This window comes from Papaver somniferum, chromosome 11 (genome assembly GCF_003573695.1).
Source record: "Papaver somniferum cultivar HN1 chromosome 11, ASM357369v1, whole genome shotgun sequence".
Lineage (NCBI taxonomy): Eukaryota > Viridiplantae > Streptophyta > Magnoliopsida > Ranunculales > Papaveraceae > Papaver > Papaver somniferum.
The window spans coordinates 50857190-50875757 of NC_039368.1; the positions used below are offsets into that span (position 1 = coordinate 50857190).

General features: G+C 35.2%; 1 long non-coding RNA gene across 2 annotated transcripts; it reads right to left on the bottom strand.

Annotated features, from left to right (window-relative positions):
- Positions 1-15197: 15197 nt before the first annotated feature.
- LOC113323668 lies at positions 15198-16047 on the bottom strand. Of its 2 annotated transcripts, none has more exons than XR_003347760.1 (2): positions 15964-16047; positions 15198-15733 (listed from the first exon to the last, which is right to left on the bottom strand). It is a non-coding gene; the product is annotated as an uncharacterized LOC113323668 (long non-coding RNA). The 2 variants fall into 2 exon arrangements; XR_003347759.1 differs by lacking the exon at positions 15964-16047 and adding an exon at positions 15867-15908.
- Positions 16048-18568: the final 2521 nt, after the last annotated feature.

Below are 18568 nucleotides of genomic sequence, written 5' to 3' on the forward strand. Positions count from 1 at the left end.
ATAGGTTTCCCAGTCATCAGAATCTCTGCTATCAGTATGTTCTATAGATTCACAAGAGATGACTTCTCCAGATATCGATCTCCTACAGGTGCTTTCTTTATCCTGCTCTTCGTTAATTGAATCACATACAGGTTCAACAGTAACCATCTTGATTCAAATATTATAGATTAGATCGCACCAAGCACAGATTGTTAATCTTTTCGTGTTATCCTGCTCTGATACCAATTGAAAAGACGATGGTACCCAAATACACCACAATCTTTTAATTATCCACCTATAAGTCCTTTACTGACCTTCTATGGAAAGAGTCGAGACAATACAACAAATTTGGTTCATACTTCGTGTGATCGTCTATGGATACGAAATCGAGACAACACAACAACTAGATCACTTGTGTGATTGACTATGGATTCAAGATCGAGATGATACAACAACGAAGTGATCACTTGATAATAGGTTCGGTAATAACCGAAACTCTATAGGATCAATATCAAGTGTCACAGATTAACGTACAAGTGCAATTTAATTTGAAATATATAAACCAAACATAATTGTAGAATAGTAAAGTAAATGGCACAACAAGATTTTGTTAACGAGGAAAACGCAAATGCAGAAAAACCCCGAGACCTTGTCCAGTTTTGAATACTCTCAGAATTAACCCGATATACAAAATCTAATACAAACTTCATATAGTAATAACCAAGTAGACTACCCCTAGCTACTTATTTTCCTCAGTATCCCTGCGCCTTCGACTTCTAGAGTCACGCACATGAATAGCAAGTCCTTTGGATCGTATTCCAAACAACAAATGAAGAATCTGTTTGGTAACCACTCTAATCAATCTTGCAAGAAGATATGTGAGTTGTTGACAAAGGCTATTCTGTTTAATCTACTAAACTCCTTTATATGGATGGATCGATCTATCCTTTGATTACCAAAATAATCAAACTTAGATTCTTATTCAATCAAAATAGATCTTAAAGAGGAAAAATAAAGCGATGCCGATCTCACCAACTAATCAATCAAGTCTATTAAAGATAAACCGATTCTAGTTGGATCTCAAACTGATCAAGGTTTGTGCCTTAAATCCACAAGATACGAAAACTAATAAGAATTATTCTTCGTCTTCAAATCTTCTATTGCCTTCAATAACCTACACAACAACACTTGAATCCTCTTGTGATCAATCATGCACAGAACAAAATCTGTTAACAATGGATTATCCCAAGATGTCTTTAGATCCGAAGATGGTTCTAAAGATCCCGTCAATACTTTGATCTGGTTTGAGTGAGCCTTATATCAGAAGAGAATGTTCTCAAGAATAAAAAAACTAGGTGCAATCAAAGTTTCAACAATCGTGAGTCAATTAAACTAATAATCGAAAACTACAATAATAATGCAATTATCTTGTTTCCCACCAACGGTACTCGTAGCTTCTTGATACCACAAAAATCTTTAAACGAGTGGTCGTAAGAGATTTCGCCTAATTATGATACTTTCCTCTCCGGATACATGGCTCCACCATAAACAACAACAAATGAAGTTTGCCTAGCTCTTAAGATAGTTTGCAAGAAATGAGAACTCAAGTATTTATACACCAAGGTTGTTTGGAAAACAAGGAAATTCCAAACCGAAAATATTCTCAAGATATTATCATGAAAGTACCTAATTTCGGTTTTCCTATTTCCACTTAAATGCCAAACCATATTTTCCGAAAACTCTCATAGAAAACTTTTATTATTAGTCTAACACATTAACTAATAATATTTTCCAGAGGATATTCTTTAATTGCTAGTAATTAAAACATATATGATGAAAATCATAATTAAATGTTTTTTAATATTACGGACATGGGATCACCTTGAGTATCAAGGAATATCTTTGAACAATAAATGATAAGAGTTATGTACATGTTCAAATAATGTAGACATCTGGAAGCTTCCCATCTTGACAAACCCCAAACCCTAATTCACATACACCATGAAGAAATATGTGAACCATGAATATTGGTTTTGTTCATAGAACCGATTAAACCATCACTCCAATATATTTTTTGACCGGTTATAACATGATTCCCAATATTGTAATCGGTTAAACCTTGCTCCACAAATTATCTTGTGACCGGTTACACCTTGCTTCCCGAAGTATCTTGTGACCGGTTATACCTTGCTTCCCAAAGGTAGCTTGTGACCGATTACAGCTCACTTCCCAATTCATCTTGTGACAGGTTATACCTTGGTTCCCAAAGTAACTTGTGAAACCGGTTACAACTTGCATTCTCCAACGTTATTGTGACCGATTCCAACTAGCTATATGTCATAGGCTATGACCGGTTATACCTCAAGTCTCAATAAGGTTAAGATAGGTTCTACCATATCCATCTTCCATTAGTCATCCAAAATATATTCAATGAATAACAAGACCAATCATGATTTCCCTTTCGATTATGAAAACAAGTTCATACATCCACTTTCTTAAACTAATGTAAAGATACACAGTTTTCTAGGTTGAAATCACACCTATATAATGCACACATAATTAAATAACTATACACAATAGATTATATCGATATCGTATTTACGAAGTTCCAAAAGATGAGCGTTTATACTTCGTAATATATTTCCTTGATACTTCGATCATATTGTTATGAACAAGTCTCACCACTAGAGTATTATATACAATATATACAGCTTTACATGTTATGTTTTCAATATAGCACGACTTGAAAGATATGCTAGGAATGGAAACAAGATCAAGTCAATATTACTAACTTCAAGTGGAAGGATGATGTTGTCGTTGTAGTCGTTACATCTTCTCATTCTTCAGGTCTTCGGAGTAATACTTGTACGTCTCAACATTCCTAGACTTTCTAGTCTAACCTAAATGAAGTGACTCTAGTATTTTAATCAAGCGACTATATACTAGTTTTAATACTAAAATATGACAACAAAACTTGACATACCAACGCTTGCTGGGTTCAACCAATCTATGCTCTAACAATGAACCTTACAAATATTTCTAATGATAAATAATCACTCTTGTTGTAAATCCCTTCTTGAACAATTTGTTTAGGATTAAGAGAATGAAATTAAATACCAGTAGTGGAACAATCCCTAATAAAACTAGAAGAATCCTGCTTTACCATGATTCCTATGAAGATAAGTTAGGTTGAATAGTTTATAAGAATACTATAAAAACGCAAGTATGGAAAATTTGGTAAGTGCATAATTTTTTATACTTAGGTGTTGAATCCTTATACTTAATTGTGAGTTTTCTTGAAAATTTCTTTGTATCATGTTACTTTTCTATTTTACATTTTGCAATATGTTACATGACTTACCTTAAAAAGAATACAACTCTAAAAGTGTTAACAAAGTGAAGTACTACAAGTGAAGAATGGTCAAAGGCCAAGTGGAGCGAAGAAGTTGTTGCTCTAAATCGTTGACTACCCAGATTTTGTAAATAATGAAAAGATGACTCCAACTAGCCAAGAAGCACTGAATTCCGTTGAGAAACCAATAAGATATGAGTAAAATGGTCGAACCTATTAAAATTAGGGGTGATCAAAACACCAAAACCAACGGATATTACCCGAACCAATCCGCATTTTCATGGGTAGACACCTGATCTGTCTCTCGGCGGATTGGACATGGGTGGATTTCTGAAACCCGAAGTTTCCACGGATTGGACGCGGATAAAATATCACTCGTCCATCGGATATCCAATCCTAAGGACATTGTTTGTATATTATACATATATATCAAGGTTATTATTGCAAAGACATTGTTTGTATATTATACATATATATCAAGGTTATTATTGCAAATTGGTAGGTAATGTATATAGTTGATATTCAGAGAATATTTTACCCCACTTCCTCATTCAATGATTCCCTCCCTTGTTCAATATATATAATATTTTATTGACTAGGTTGATCCATATCGTTGAATATTTTACATTTGATCGTTGGAAATCCTCAAATATTTTACGTTACTCTTGTTATGTTGTAGTTACTTAAATTTCAGTAATCTAATTTCTGTAACTAAGTAATATTATTCTTGTCAAACATTTACCTATTTTTATTTTTCTTGTCAATCCACCCGTATCCAATCTTCACATCCACCCACCCGAGGGGTGATGGGATGAGCTTGGATGAAAATCTCAAATTCGTCATTTGCATGGGCCAAATGTTGGTGATACCAAATCGACATACACTCATTCGTTACTCATCCCTGATTAAAATTATGGGTTATTGTGGGATTTGGTTTTCAAACGCGTAGCGATGCCGCAACTAAGATATTTTACAAGTTTTGACACACGGACTTGTGCATGGAGAACTCCTACACATACATTTACACAAGAAGATAAGGAGTCAAGTCTTTCTTTTGGAGTTTTAAAAATTTCTCGACGATCCTACCGCGACTTGCATAAGACCATAATGTGATTGCGTAAGTGTTTCTTTTGGAGTTTTAAAGATTTCTTTTGGATTTGTATAACTTTTTCGCAGATTTTAGTAAATCCATGAATAGCTAAACTTTTTATTGGTTTTGGATACAACCTGAAACCATGAACATGTTATTTAATTCCGTCTTGTTATTCACTCTCCAAAATTATTGTTTATGTCTTTGTTGCGCGTAACAATCGTGTGACTGTGTTCCTGTAATATAATTTTTTTTTGTTTAAGATGCAAACTAAATAAACGAATGTTTATATTTATTTCTAATTAGAGGTTTTAAGACCATCCGCAATGTTGCTAAAATATAGCATCTATGCTGTAATTTTGCTCACAGTGGTCTTTGCTAAAGCTAAATTATAACATATATGCTATTGATGAATGCCGATTTTGGATTCCCAAATAGCATTGCTAAATTTAGAAATAAAACATAGACTAGGTTTGAGAACCGGTTTAGCACGAGGCTATGCTTGAGAACTTTCCTAGTGCGAGGCTATGCTTGAGAACTTTCCTAGTGCGAGGCTATGCTTGAGAACTTACCTGGTATATGGGCACATTCCGAGAACACTGTGAGGATGACTTTGAGAACTGGCCTAGGATCACACTAGTTCCCAGTTGTAGTCCGTGAAAAGGGATTTTTTTTTCCACTACGAACAATGGATTTCTATATACAAATCCAAACTAAAATTATAGCTTTTACCATACATATTGTGAATGGTTTAATAGGTAACAACAAATAACATTACTGTAAATGTGAGTTTTCAAGGAAGTCGCAAATAAATTTTAACCTTGGATTCGAATTTGCAAAATCTTTCCTAAATTTTTTGTTTATTTTATTAATTTATTTTGACGGCAAAGAGCAAAATTTATTAAAAAGGTTGTTTATCACTAAAGCAGTAATATAGAGACCTGAACAAAGTTATATGGATGTGGATATAACAGCATCCCAATTACACATAAGAGTAGAAAGAGTGAAACTAGCAAAAATATTTGTATGCATATCCCAATTGTATAACAATGCTTTAGCTTCCATGATAATCTGCTTAGTGGGTCTACTCAAATTATTGTAAAGTCTGTTATTCCTTTCTCTCCACACACTTCACCAAATAGCAAACGGCAAGTATCCCCAAAGACGTTTGTCCTCTTCTTACTTTTTTTGTTGTTCCACTCATACGAAGTTTTTCTAATATTATTTGCACAAACCCATCTGATTCCAAAACTAAGCAAGAAATAAGACCACACCTCAAAAGTTGTTTTGCAATGCGAAAGTAGATGAGCATTGGTTTCCTCATGAACGCCACACAACAAACAATTAACGTTCTTCACCATACCTGTCTTGTATAAATAATCCAATGTTGGAACCCCATTATAACATAAAGTCCAAACTAAAAATGTGAGTTTAAGCGGTACCTTAGGATTCCAAAGTTGTTTATCTGGGAAAAGAAATAAAGCCTTCTGTTTCTAGAGCCTCATAAGCTGATGCAACCTAAAATCCTTCGCCATTCCCGTATTTCCAATGTCTATCATCTCTAACAGCATTATCGAGAATATCATTAAGGTCAACTATTACCTGCAGCAATTGAATCACCTCCTGCACTTCAATTTCATTTAAATCTCTTATAAACTGCAGGTTCCAAACACCTTGATCAGACACCATGTCCTTCACCGTTAATTTATTTTAAAATCTCATGTAGAGTCTGGTTTCGTTTTTTAAAATATACTTCTCATACTACTTTTGGGTATAAATGACTCGTATGGGTTAAGAGTTCTGGCCTAAACCTAGTTTAATTCTTTTCCCTAACAAGGTTACTTCAAACGGTTCCAATCCAAACGGGGAAAAAAATGAAAAGAAAAAAAACTTCAAATTTTATTTCTGTGAAGCAGGGAAAAATAAACTAGTAGAATAAATAAATCTAATTTGTTGTTATCCTACCGGTCTCTTATGCTCCAAGACTAAATATTTACTTCTGTAAATATTACTCCCTCGATTCGTAAAAAAGAGGCATTTGCGCAATTTTTAAAACAAGCACGTGAGAGTAGCTTTTTTAATTTATTTCTAAAACTATCCTCAGCAAAGCGTTTAATTACTACAATTGCCAATAATTATCATTAGTTTGGCCAAGGATAGCTTTGAAAGTTCATCTTATTATAAATTGAATTTTTTTAGATCCAAAAATTAAAAAAGAAAAAAAACGAAAACGAAACAAAATTTAAAAAAAAAGCCCCACTAAGGAATAGATAATTTATCCCACTTGTTGATGATTGATTCATTGCACTCCTTTTCTTCTAGTCCTCTCGAAATCAATCGAGTCATTATTGTCAATGTCATTGGTATGAGAAGGGTATGTGTGCTAGTGAAAAATACACGGGCGCTTTTTGGATGAATATCACCAGCTTTTCGTTCTAATTCTTCAAAAAACGCTACCCTTCTCTCGTAATCCTCGAGCTGTATTCGTAAATAAGTCACCACTAAACGATGAATATCATCCTTTGCGTTCTAGTCAAACAAATCCCATCTATCTTTATGTAAAAGAATCGTAGACTGAACAGCCGCCTCCTAATAGTGTTGATCGTTTTGTTTGAGGCTCTCCGTATCGACATAAGCATTCCAAATTGACATATCCATGATTCTCCTTCCTTGTTGCTCTACTCCACTTAAACAATGGTAAACCCTCTTATTTATAGAGATATTGGCATCTGATGCATGATATTAAATATAAAGTAGGTCACTTAATAGTGGGACGGAGGATGCATATAACAATGGTAATCCCATTCCCAGCTAGACTTGGAAAATATTTCCCATTATGACTACGATTTCGGAATCCAGTAAGAAACGGGAAAGGGCTTTGGGCTATCCCATTGGATCTATCACACTTTTACAAACTTGAATAAAAAACGGTAAATAAGAAAACTGACAAGCCCGATTCGCTTTGCCTCTAAGATAGTGGCCCATATCTAAAATCCGGGTGCCGAAATACCATTTGAATAAAAAGGACCCCTTCAAATTCTTCGCTACTTCTGTTTTCTCCTCTCATCTTCTCTCTGAACGAACTTTCTTCCGAGTAATCTCCTGAAAACTAATTCTTCGGGAGCCTAATCATCCAAGGAAAAAAAAACCCAATATGTCTAAGAACTTAAACTGAACCCTTACACAAATTTCTGTAGAACAATCGTTTGAATCACAATTTTCAAGATTCTCAAGAAACTTTTTATCACAACAATAATGGAGCCGGATGAAGATAAGAAAGCCCTTTCCAGAAGAGTTGAAACAGAAGGAAGCTCTACTTATGGTAATACAATATTGATTCGAGAAGTTAGTGTCAAGATTGCTAAAAAAGAAGATATAGATGAAAATCATGTTATTTCTAATACTGAAACAGACAACAGTACTGGTTCTTGCGAAGGTTATGATGAAACAGGTAAGGTCATTTATTATTGTTGGTTAAACTTCAACATAGAAGTCACTAACAAGCTGGTTATGACAAGATTAGGAAATTGATGTAATCCTAAGGGAATTAGAAGTCATCTAGTTCTAAGAAAAGGAAAGACATGTAATAAGGTAATAGGACTAGGAAAAGGAATTCATAGTTCTATATATATATGATCACTAAAGTTGTGGTTGATCATAGCAAGATTAGAGCTTGTGTTTAGTTTTGAGAGATTTTCTAAACATCAATAAAGAGAGTTGTCGTTATATAAGCTAAGTTTCATCTTGCAGTTGCCATTAATTGGTATCAGAGCTTGTTTTCTGAGCCATGGAAAACGAAACCACCATTGTGGGTGCAAAACAGTTCACACCACCATCAATACAATTTCCAATCCTCAACGCCACAAACTACACAGTATGGGCCATGAGAATGAAGGTAGTGATGAAAATCTACAAAGTTTGGGAAACAATTGATCCTGGTACATTGGACCCAGACAAAAACAATGTTGTCATTGGATTACTCTTTCAAGCAATACCAGAATGTCTTGTTCTACAAGTTGGTGAACAGGAAACTTCAAAGAAAATTTGGGATGCAATAAAGGCACGTAATCTCGGATCTGATCGAGTTAAAGAAGCTCGTCTGCAAACCTTAATGTCTGAATTTGAAAGAATGAAGATGAAAGACACTGATACTATTGATAGCTTTGCAGGAAAGCTATCAGAGATAGCCTCAAAAGCTGCGTCACTTGGACAATCCATTGATGAAGATAAACTGGTAAAGAAGTTTCTCAATAGTTTACCAAGATCCAAGTATATTCATATCATAGCTTCTCTCGAACAAATCTTAGATTTAAAGAAGACTAGCTATGAAGATATAATTGGAAGATTGAAAGCATATGAAGAGAGGATCCTTGATGAAGAAAACAATGGAGAAACTCCAGGAAAACTCTTGTACACAAACTCTTACCAACAAAACTCTGCGACAAGAGGAAGAGGTCGTGGAAGAGGTGGTAGAGGAAACAGAGGCCGAGGAAGGGGAGGAAGGTTTAACTCACAAGATAGAACAACAAGTCAGAATGATCAAAACCAAGGGAAAGAAAAGAAGGATAGATCAAACATTATTTGTTACAGATGTGATAAACCAGGACACTTCTCCTCTGTATGCCCTGAAAGAATACAAAAGATGGAAGAAACAAACAAGAACGAAACAAGGGAAGCAGATACAACTCTTTTCATGCACGAAGTTGTATTCTTAAACGAAGGGAAACTAATACCAAAGAACTACGAATCAAAGGATGGAGAAGAAGGAATCTGGTATTTAGATAATGGAGCCAGAAATCACATGACTGGTAAGAGACACTACTTTTCTGAACTCAATGAGAAAATCAGAGGACAAGTGAAGTTTGGGGATGGATCTTCTGTAGAAATTGAAGGGAAAGGATTAATTATATTTCAGAGCAAGACCGGAGAACAGAAGCTTGTCACAAACATCTACTTCATCCCAAACTTACAAAGCAACATTCTAAGTTTAGGACAAGCTACAGAAGTTGGATGTGATGTTAGAATGCGACAAGATTATCTAACAGTTCATGACCCAAGTGGAAGACTTTTAGTTAGAGTCTCACGCTCACAGAATAGACTCTACAAGATAAGTCTCATGATTGGAAGGCCATTATGTCTGAATATGAGACTGGAAGATCAGACATGGAAGTGGCACGCAAGGTTAGGACACATAAGCTTTAGAACTTTAAAGGCAATGTCTCAGAACAAGATGGTTTGAGGGCTACCACAGATAAACGATGAATCAAGGATCTGTGAATCATGTTTAGTTGGGAAACAAACGCGTCAAGGTTTTCCAAAAGCAACAACATTCAGAGCCTCAAAGCCATTAGAGCTTCTTCATGCTGATTTATGTGGTCATATTACACCACAAACCCTTGCAAATAACAAGTACATATTTGTTATTATAGATGACTTCTCAAGATATATGTGGTCTATTCTTATGAAAGAAAAGAGTGAAGCATTTGACAGATTCAAAGCTTTCAGAAATCTGATAGAGAAAGAGTTAAAAGAGGAGGTCAAAATGCTTAGAACTGATAGAGGAGGAGAGTTCACTTCCTTAGAGTTCAACAAATTCTGTGAGTCAAATGGAATCAAAAGGCAACTCACATCACCATATACACCACAACAAAACGGAGTGGTAGAGAGGAGAAACAGGACTCTAATGGATATGACAAGAAGTTCTTTAAAGGCTATGCAGGTACCTAATTATCTATGGGGAGAAGTTGTACGACACTCCACATACCTAATAAACATGATACCTATGTAAGCTCTGAAAGACACGACTCCATATGAAAGTTTGTGAAAGAGAAAACCAAACATAGATCATTTAAGAGTGTTTGGTTGCAAAGCATACGCAAAAGTTGATTCTGCAACTCTTAAGAAACTGGATGATCGATCTCAGACTCTTGTGAATCTAGGAATTGAGCCTGGATCCAAAGCTTACAGATTATTCAATCCAACAACGAAAAGAGTAATAGTGAGTCGAGATGTGGTATTCGATGAAAAAGCAAACTGGAACTGGAAAGAAACTAATGATGGATCAAGTAGGGATCCATGAATGTTTCACATGAGATGGGGTCAAGTAATTGATGAAGGCGAAGGACCCATAATCATCAATACCAATGGAAACAATGATGTTAATCAAGAAGAAGAAGAGAATAATGAAAACACTGAGAATAACGAAGAAGTAGAAGAAGAAGAAGAAGAAGAAGAAGAGGAGGAGATCGATGAAATAACTCAACCCATTCCACTGCGAAAATCAACAAGACAGATACAAAAGCCACAGTATCTGGAGGATTATGTTCTTCAAGCTGCAGAAGAATGTGAGATTATGCTACTTTCTGTTAATGATGAACCAAGGAATTTTCAGGAAGCAAAGGTCTCGACTAAATGGACACAAGCATGTAGAGAAGAAATTATTTCAATCAACAGAAACAAGACTTGGTTTCTAGTTGATAAGCCAGGTGGGGTAAAAGTGATTGGTCTTAAGTGGATCTTCAAAAAAAACGGAATGCTGATGGTACTGTCAATAAATACAAGGCAAGGCTTGTAGCTAAGGGATATTCAAGAATCAGGCATAGATTTGATGAAGTTTTGCACCAGTTGCTAGAAGAACAATTCGTCTTTAGAGGCAGCATCAAACTCATGGGAAATTCACCACTTAGACGTTAAGACAACATTCTTACATGGTGAATTGCGAGAAGATGTGTATGTTGAACAACCAGAAGGTTTTGAAGTAAAAGGACAAGAGCATAAGGTTTATAAGTTATCAAAAGCTCTATATGGTCTAAGACAAGCTCCTCGAGCCTGGAATACAAAGTTAGATCAAATCTTAAGAGAAAGATCATAAGTTTCTAAAGAAACATCAGTATACAGAAGAGAAGAAAAGGGAACGCTTCTTGTGATTGCAGTCTATGTAGATGATCTATTTTTGACTGGCAACTCCCTTAAGGTGATCAATGAGTTCAAGAGAGAAATGTCATCAAAGTTTGAGATGTCAGACCTCGGAAAACTCACTTATTACCTTGGCATAGAAGTCCATCAAGGAGTAGATGGGATTCAGATTAAACAAGAAGCTTATGCAAGGAGAATTCTGAAAGAAGCAGGACTTGAAACTTGTAATCCAACTAAGATACCAATGGAGTTTGGACTTAAAGTTTCAAAGGCACAAGAAGAAGCTGAGATTGATCCAACGAGTTATAGAAGAAATGTTGGATGCCTTAGATACTTGTTACACACAAGACCAGACTTGGCTTTCTCTGTGGGAGTAGCAAGCCGTTATATGCAGAGTCCACGCAAGTCTCATGGTGATGTAATAAAGCAGATATTGAGATATCTAAGAGGAACAATCAGCTGTGGATTGAAGTATGGTCGAGGAGGATCAAAAGGAATTGTTGGGTATAGTGGCAGCAGTCATAATATTGACCAAGACGATGGAAGGAGTACGACAGGTCATATCTTCTACCTAGGAGATGCACCTATCACATGGTGCTCACAGAAGCAAGACACAGTAGCTCTCTCATCCTGTGAAGCTGAGTTTATGGCTGCAACAGAAGAAGCTAAACAATCAATATGGCTTCAAGAACTGTTGGGTGAAATCAAAGGAAGAGAACTTGAAAAAATTCTCATCAAGATTGATAATAAGTCTGCAATTGAACTCACTAAAAATCCAGTGTTTCATGGGAAGACGAAACACATTCACAAAAGGTATCATTTCATACGAGAATGTATCGAGAAGGAGATCATCAACGTTGAACACATACCATGAACTGAGCAGAAAGCAGATATATTGACAAAGGCATTAGCTCGGATCAAGTTTGAATAAATGAGACAATTGATTGGAGTACAAGATATGTCACGGGTAAGGTTGAAGCTTAACGGGGAGAATGTTGGTTAAACTTCAACATAGAAGTCACTAACAAGCTGGTTAGGACAAGATTAGGAAATTGATGTACTCCTAAGGGTATTAGAAGTCATCTAGTTCTAAGAAAAGGAAAGACATGTAATAAGGTAATAGGACTAGGAAAAGGAATTCATAGTTCTATATATATATGATCACTAAAGTTGTGGTTGATCATATGAGCAAGATTAGAGCTTGTGTTTAGTTTTGAGAGATTTTCTAAACATCAATAAAGAAAGTTGTCTTTATATAAGCTAAGTTTCATCTTGCAGTTGCCATTAATTATATGAGTCTACTATTGCTTGGTTCGAAAAATTCCCAATTCCAATTCCAGTTAAGATTCAAGTGCTTGGTTCTTGCAGGAGAAACAGAAACTGGCCCTTCCGAGCAAACAACCCAGAAATTCTACATTTGCAGTACTCGCCCCCACTACTTAGCAAAAGCTGAAGATATTGTCCCCCTAGTGGTAGCATGATCTACTTGTGTTCGTCTTTTAATGCAAGACTAATAGGCCTGCCACTATTTCTCACATAGGAAGAAACTTTTTTTTTTTTTTTTTTGTTGCAGTCTTGCTTTGAACACTTACTTTATCCTGTTAAGACATGAACTGAAACAGTTTTGATTGACGGAAATCCATACATAAGGTAGAAAATAAATCTAGGCACAACAAAAACACAGTCTGGCATGCAACACAAACTAGAAGGATGGTCCGTTCTTGTAGTCTCGTACAATAGGGGTTGTATTATTTCAATCCAATTCGTAACTGTATCTGTCTGACATTATTTACTTTACCTGTCTTTTGTTAGGGACCAGCCATCTTTGGGATCTACCCAGCGGAAACAATGTACTTGTGCAAAGATGATGAAATCAGTACGCGGGTTTGGGTAGATGATAAAATTGAACCAGGCAATATATTGGTCGATGGCCAGAACTACGAAGATTTTTGGTTACACTGCAGAACTTTTCAAGAGAAGCACAGGATAGGATGGAGAGTCTTTCCCACTAGTGGGAAAGAGGAGAGTTGTTGAAGCAGGTCTTACGTTTCTTCTGGTGTCTGAGGTCAGGCAAATTCCCTAGGGTACTCAACACCTTATCATTTCTGAAAGGACGTGCAGATTTCTTAGCATCAGAAAGTAATCGATTGAGGAATTTTTATTGTGTATGAGTTGAATGTACACAATCATGTGACGCTTTACAGTTATCAAAACAGGTTAACAAATACTTAAGGAGATATTAACATGTTTATTGTGTTCAAGAGACAAGCAGGAAGATAGACACGAGACAGTACAAGGAATCTTAAGAACACTATATTCATGTAAACAGAGGAAATCAACATTGAATATAACTTAGAACCATACCGTTAGGTGTATTTTCTCTTCTGTTTCTGTGCTTTTTTCTTCCTTTATGTTTCTAGATAATACATTTATGATTCAAGAACAGCATTAATATTACCAACCAACGCACCATCCATCATTATCACAAGCATCAACTTTATCAAGAACTGAATAATCAATCCCAGGATGATCTGGTCTTACATTCATCAACTAGTTCTCTTACCTATCAAAAAAATAAAATAAAAAATAACAACCATTGTCTAGTGGATGTGCCCAATGAACAAAGATTTGTATATACCACATGTTAAACCAAGGAGAAGTATAACCTGAGATCAGGAATGCCTACTTCGCACAAATGAAGTAATCATAACAACACACGGTAACTAGGTTAAACAACGGATATATTATCAACAGATGTTATTTACGCAGAAACCAAAACTGAAGCATGCAATTGTTTTGTGAAAGTCCCACATCAACAGAACTTAAGCATGTAATAAATTCCAGAAACTCTTCGGTCTTTGGAGGATAAGAATCATGTCCTACAACTAAACTCAGAACATAATATACAAATTTAGAAGAAGCAAAGGATAACTTGCAGTAATGCTGAAATGAAAAGAACCATAACAACAATGGCGAAAAGAAGAATATCCCAGTCTTAAATTTAACAAATAACCGATCGATGTGCATTTGGAATTGAAGGTGCTTATTGCAAGATAGTCCTTAGTGATAACAGGCCAAGTATGAGCTCAGCCTGTTAGGTTATCTAACAAGTTCAAACAAGAGCCAAGACAAGAAAAAACTCTTAAATAGACTCGTGAGCCAGAGAACAGCACAATTCACCTCATATATTTGTTTCTGGGTATTCCCTTTTACAGCTGACTGTTTCACTTTCTCTAATGATGTTGCCTCAAACATCTTGTGGTGGTATTCTGATAAGGTGGATAAGTTCCACATAATGGAACTTGACGACACTGAATTTGTCCATTAAAAAGTTTGTTCATACTAACTAAGGTATGGGATTCATTCTTAAACCTCCTAAATCCGATACTAGAGTTGGTATCTTCATAATGATGTTCCTAACTTCCACCATCTTGTTTAATGTTATCCTTGACATCCTTAGACACATAAACAAAATAGGAATAATTTGAAGGGAATAACCAGAACAAATTAAAAATTCTACAAGTTATTATGATTCGTGGAATACCTTGTACCTGTTTCGATTTCCAAATTCCAACGAAAGAATTGAGAATCCAAGAATAAAACCCCCCCAAGATCTTTCGATCAAATTATCCTCTAACTCAATGAACAAATTCGCCTATACGAATACACTACCTCCTATCATTTGCAGAATAAAACAAAATACTCAAAACAAACACCAGAAATTTGCACAAAGAATTGAAAAGAAATCATGACGGATGTATAAGCAATTGAAGAATCATGTTCGTTATAGAAATATTGAATAACATAGCTATAACAACATGGATGACCTAAACGTGATCTATATCATAAATAAACACCGTCTTGTCAGACTTTTCTTCATTTCTTCACACACAAAAAAGATAAGGGACCACACTACATTCAGATTATAAGAGTACTTCTTAACAAAGAACCCACATAGTTTCAATAGTGCTATAATGAATGTTCAGCAATACTTGACTGTACAAAATTTTCACGAATGCAAATGCTTCTCCTTCTATTGTTCATTTTCAAACAAGTATAAAAACAACTATTTTTACAAAGAGTTAACAACATTCTCATTCATATCTAGGTGTGTCAAACTGTAATAGCATGTAGCTTACAAAGATGGAACACGAGTACGGCATAAACATCCTTCAAAAGTTCGCGTACAATATTTCTATCAATCTTATTAGCATGCTTCAAGGATGAGAACACTTAATCATGATGCCCTGATTTCACAATCACCCAATTCCACAAAGTATTTATCAAAGACATAACTTTATACAAGTAATCAACTGAATCAAAGAGACCCGAACCTGAAATTCGTTCAGTAACTTCAGCAACTTGTAATTCAGCACAACAAATTAACACAACAAAACCTGGAAGTAAAGAGAATCGGCAAGAAATTACATCAGATACACTTCAATAATTGAATCAGATTGATTCTTCATTTGAAACTGAGAAATGAAGCTGACAAAATTTGAAAAACCCCAATTTGTTGACCCCACTTACACGAATATTTGTCAACTTCCAAAAAAATAAATAAAAATGAATAACATGAAGAAGAGAAAATGATATATCAATATCTACTTAGGTCTAATTGACTTACTGTTTTGGAGATGGATGATTCCTTATGGTAAATTTCATGATTGATTGATTTCAGTAAAGAATCTTAAGATGAAAGAGGTGGTTCACGTGCTCGAGCATTTTAGGCCATGGTAGGGCAAACCGGCTGAGTAATTTTCACCCTCACCCACCCCAAGTCGAGCAAGTACCCGACCCTACCCATTGGGCAGGGTTGGGGAGTCGACTGACGGTAAAAAACAAGAACGGTTTTTTGGGACTAGTTAAAAATGGTGTGGGGCTACTCTCCATTTTCCGGGTGGATATTAGAAGTAATATTGAGTCACCGCTTGACTAAGTTTTCTTAGTACGACATTTGTCTTGGTAATTAAATTAGTTAGTGTAATGATTAATTAATGTTAGTATAATGATTAATTAGTGAGGTTAGATTAATTAGTTGGTTGTTTTTAAAAGAATAATTTTTGAGAAGAAGGGGGTTTTTTTTTTTTTTTTCATTTTCTTTTTTGGATGGTTGATTTCGAAACGAGGGTTTTGGGTACTTAGGTATACTTTAGATTTAGTTAATGTTTCTTGAATTGGCAAAAACTATCGAAATGAAAATTTTATAAACTGATTTCGACCATGGAAATAAAGTTCGGCTACGACATCAGAAGAACAGATAGCCGAACTCAGCTTTAATGGAGTTTTTGCTTTCAGAGAAAAGTTCGGCTAGGAAAAAAAAGTTGCGACGTAACCGAAATAAAAGTTCAGCTGGGAAAAAAAAATTGACGTAACCGATATAGGTTTTCAGAAGAAAAAAAAGCTCGGTTAGGAGAAAAAATTGCAACGTAACCGAACTAAAAGTTCGGCTAGGAAAAAAAGGGAAAAAAGTTGTGACGTAACCGAACTAAAACTTCCGCTAGGAAAAAAAGGTTGTGAGGTAATCGAACTTTTCTCTGAAAGAAAAAACTCCATTAAAGCTGAGTTCGGCTAGTTCGACAAACTGTTTCAGATAATTCCTATTCGAACTTCTCTCTGCAGCTTTCATTTTCAACTCATTTTGATGATTACTACTCATTTTTTTCAACCAAGTAATGGGTTGTGGAATTTTTTTTGAATCGAGACGATGAAGTGGAAAGAAGAGAAGAAAATAAGGGAAAAAAGTTGCGACGTAACCGAACTAAAAGTTCCGCTGGGAAAAAAAGTTGTGAGGTAATCGAACTTTTCTCTGAAAGAAAAAACTCCATTAAAGCTGAGTTCGGCTAGTTCGTTCATATCCGAACTTCTCTCTGCAGCTTTCATTTTCAACTCATTTTGATGATTACTACTCATTTTTTCAACCAAGTAATGGGTTGTGGAATTTTTTTTGAATCGAGACGATGAAGTGGAAAGAAGAGAAGAAAATAAACCCTCTAATAGTAACGGATTTGTGAAAAATTAAAAGTAATGGATTTGTTATAATTTTGATTTTGTTTTGTTAATGATTTAGATTAGGTTATATATATGTGTGTGTACTTATTAAATTAGTTTTAACTTAAATTAGGTTAAGGATCGGTTAGTCATTTGCACACTTTAGGACACCCCTTATAAGTACAGGGTAGACATTCCTATCACAAAGTAGTCCCCCACCATTTTTGAGTAGTCCCCAAAAAAACGTTCAAAAACAATGTATGTCAATTCGAAAGGGCAGATGCCCAGGGGATGTTCAGCCTTAGATACGACTGAAGCATTCAGAATAAAGTACCAAATTCTAAAGTGAATATCACGCTAAGACCCAAAAATATTATTTTTCTTATCGTCAGGTCCAGAACATTTGTCTGTTTATGTGATATCCAAAATATTATTCGAAATTATGAAAAATGTCTACTAATATTTCAGGGATATAATTGTAAAACAAATTTGGATATAACATATCTAAAAGTTGTTTCTTGGAATTTAACAAATTTTATCTCGTTAGAAAGATTTTAAAGAGATCTACACAGGGCCGGTCCTGGTATTTCAGTGGCCTTAAGAAAATTTATTTTTTGTGGCCTCTATGATCGAGGAAAAGGATGCTTTGAAAAAGAAGGTCCTGAAAAGTTATTGGTCATTGCACGTAGAAAAGCATTCCAACAATGATCGCCCAATAATTGATTGTCTTTGTACAACTTTTACAACAAACTTGTTAATAGTGGATGCAAAAACTAGATTTTCATACATTTTTTGTCCATGGATAATCAAATTAGTATATTTGTGACAGAACGATAATTCTTGATACACATCTATGCGCATCTGCAGTACAAATCTACTTATAACTAGGTGATGGGAGCTTAACTAGTTGGTGCCCTGGGTACATACAAACAAATTATAATATGTATGACACACCTGTGCATTCCCGTAAGGATAAATGAGATGATATGCAGTAACTATATTTATTTAATTGAATCTGCTAAAAAAAGAACACGACTACGCTTATGTTTATGGATAAACGAACCATGTTAGAGCATTGCTCGGTCAAATTCGCATGCGTTGCTATTTCAAGCATGTTTGTCAATGTTAGTGATCAAAACTATAAGTTTTGATTTCTAGCCTATTTGTAGATGTCTCGGACTAGGACATAGATAGTGTAGTTGAGCTTAAATCTCTCGACGTTCATCTCTTGAAGACGAAGA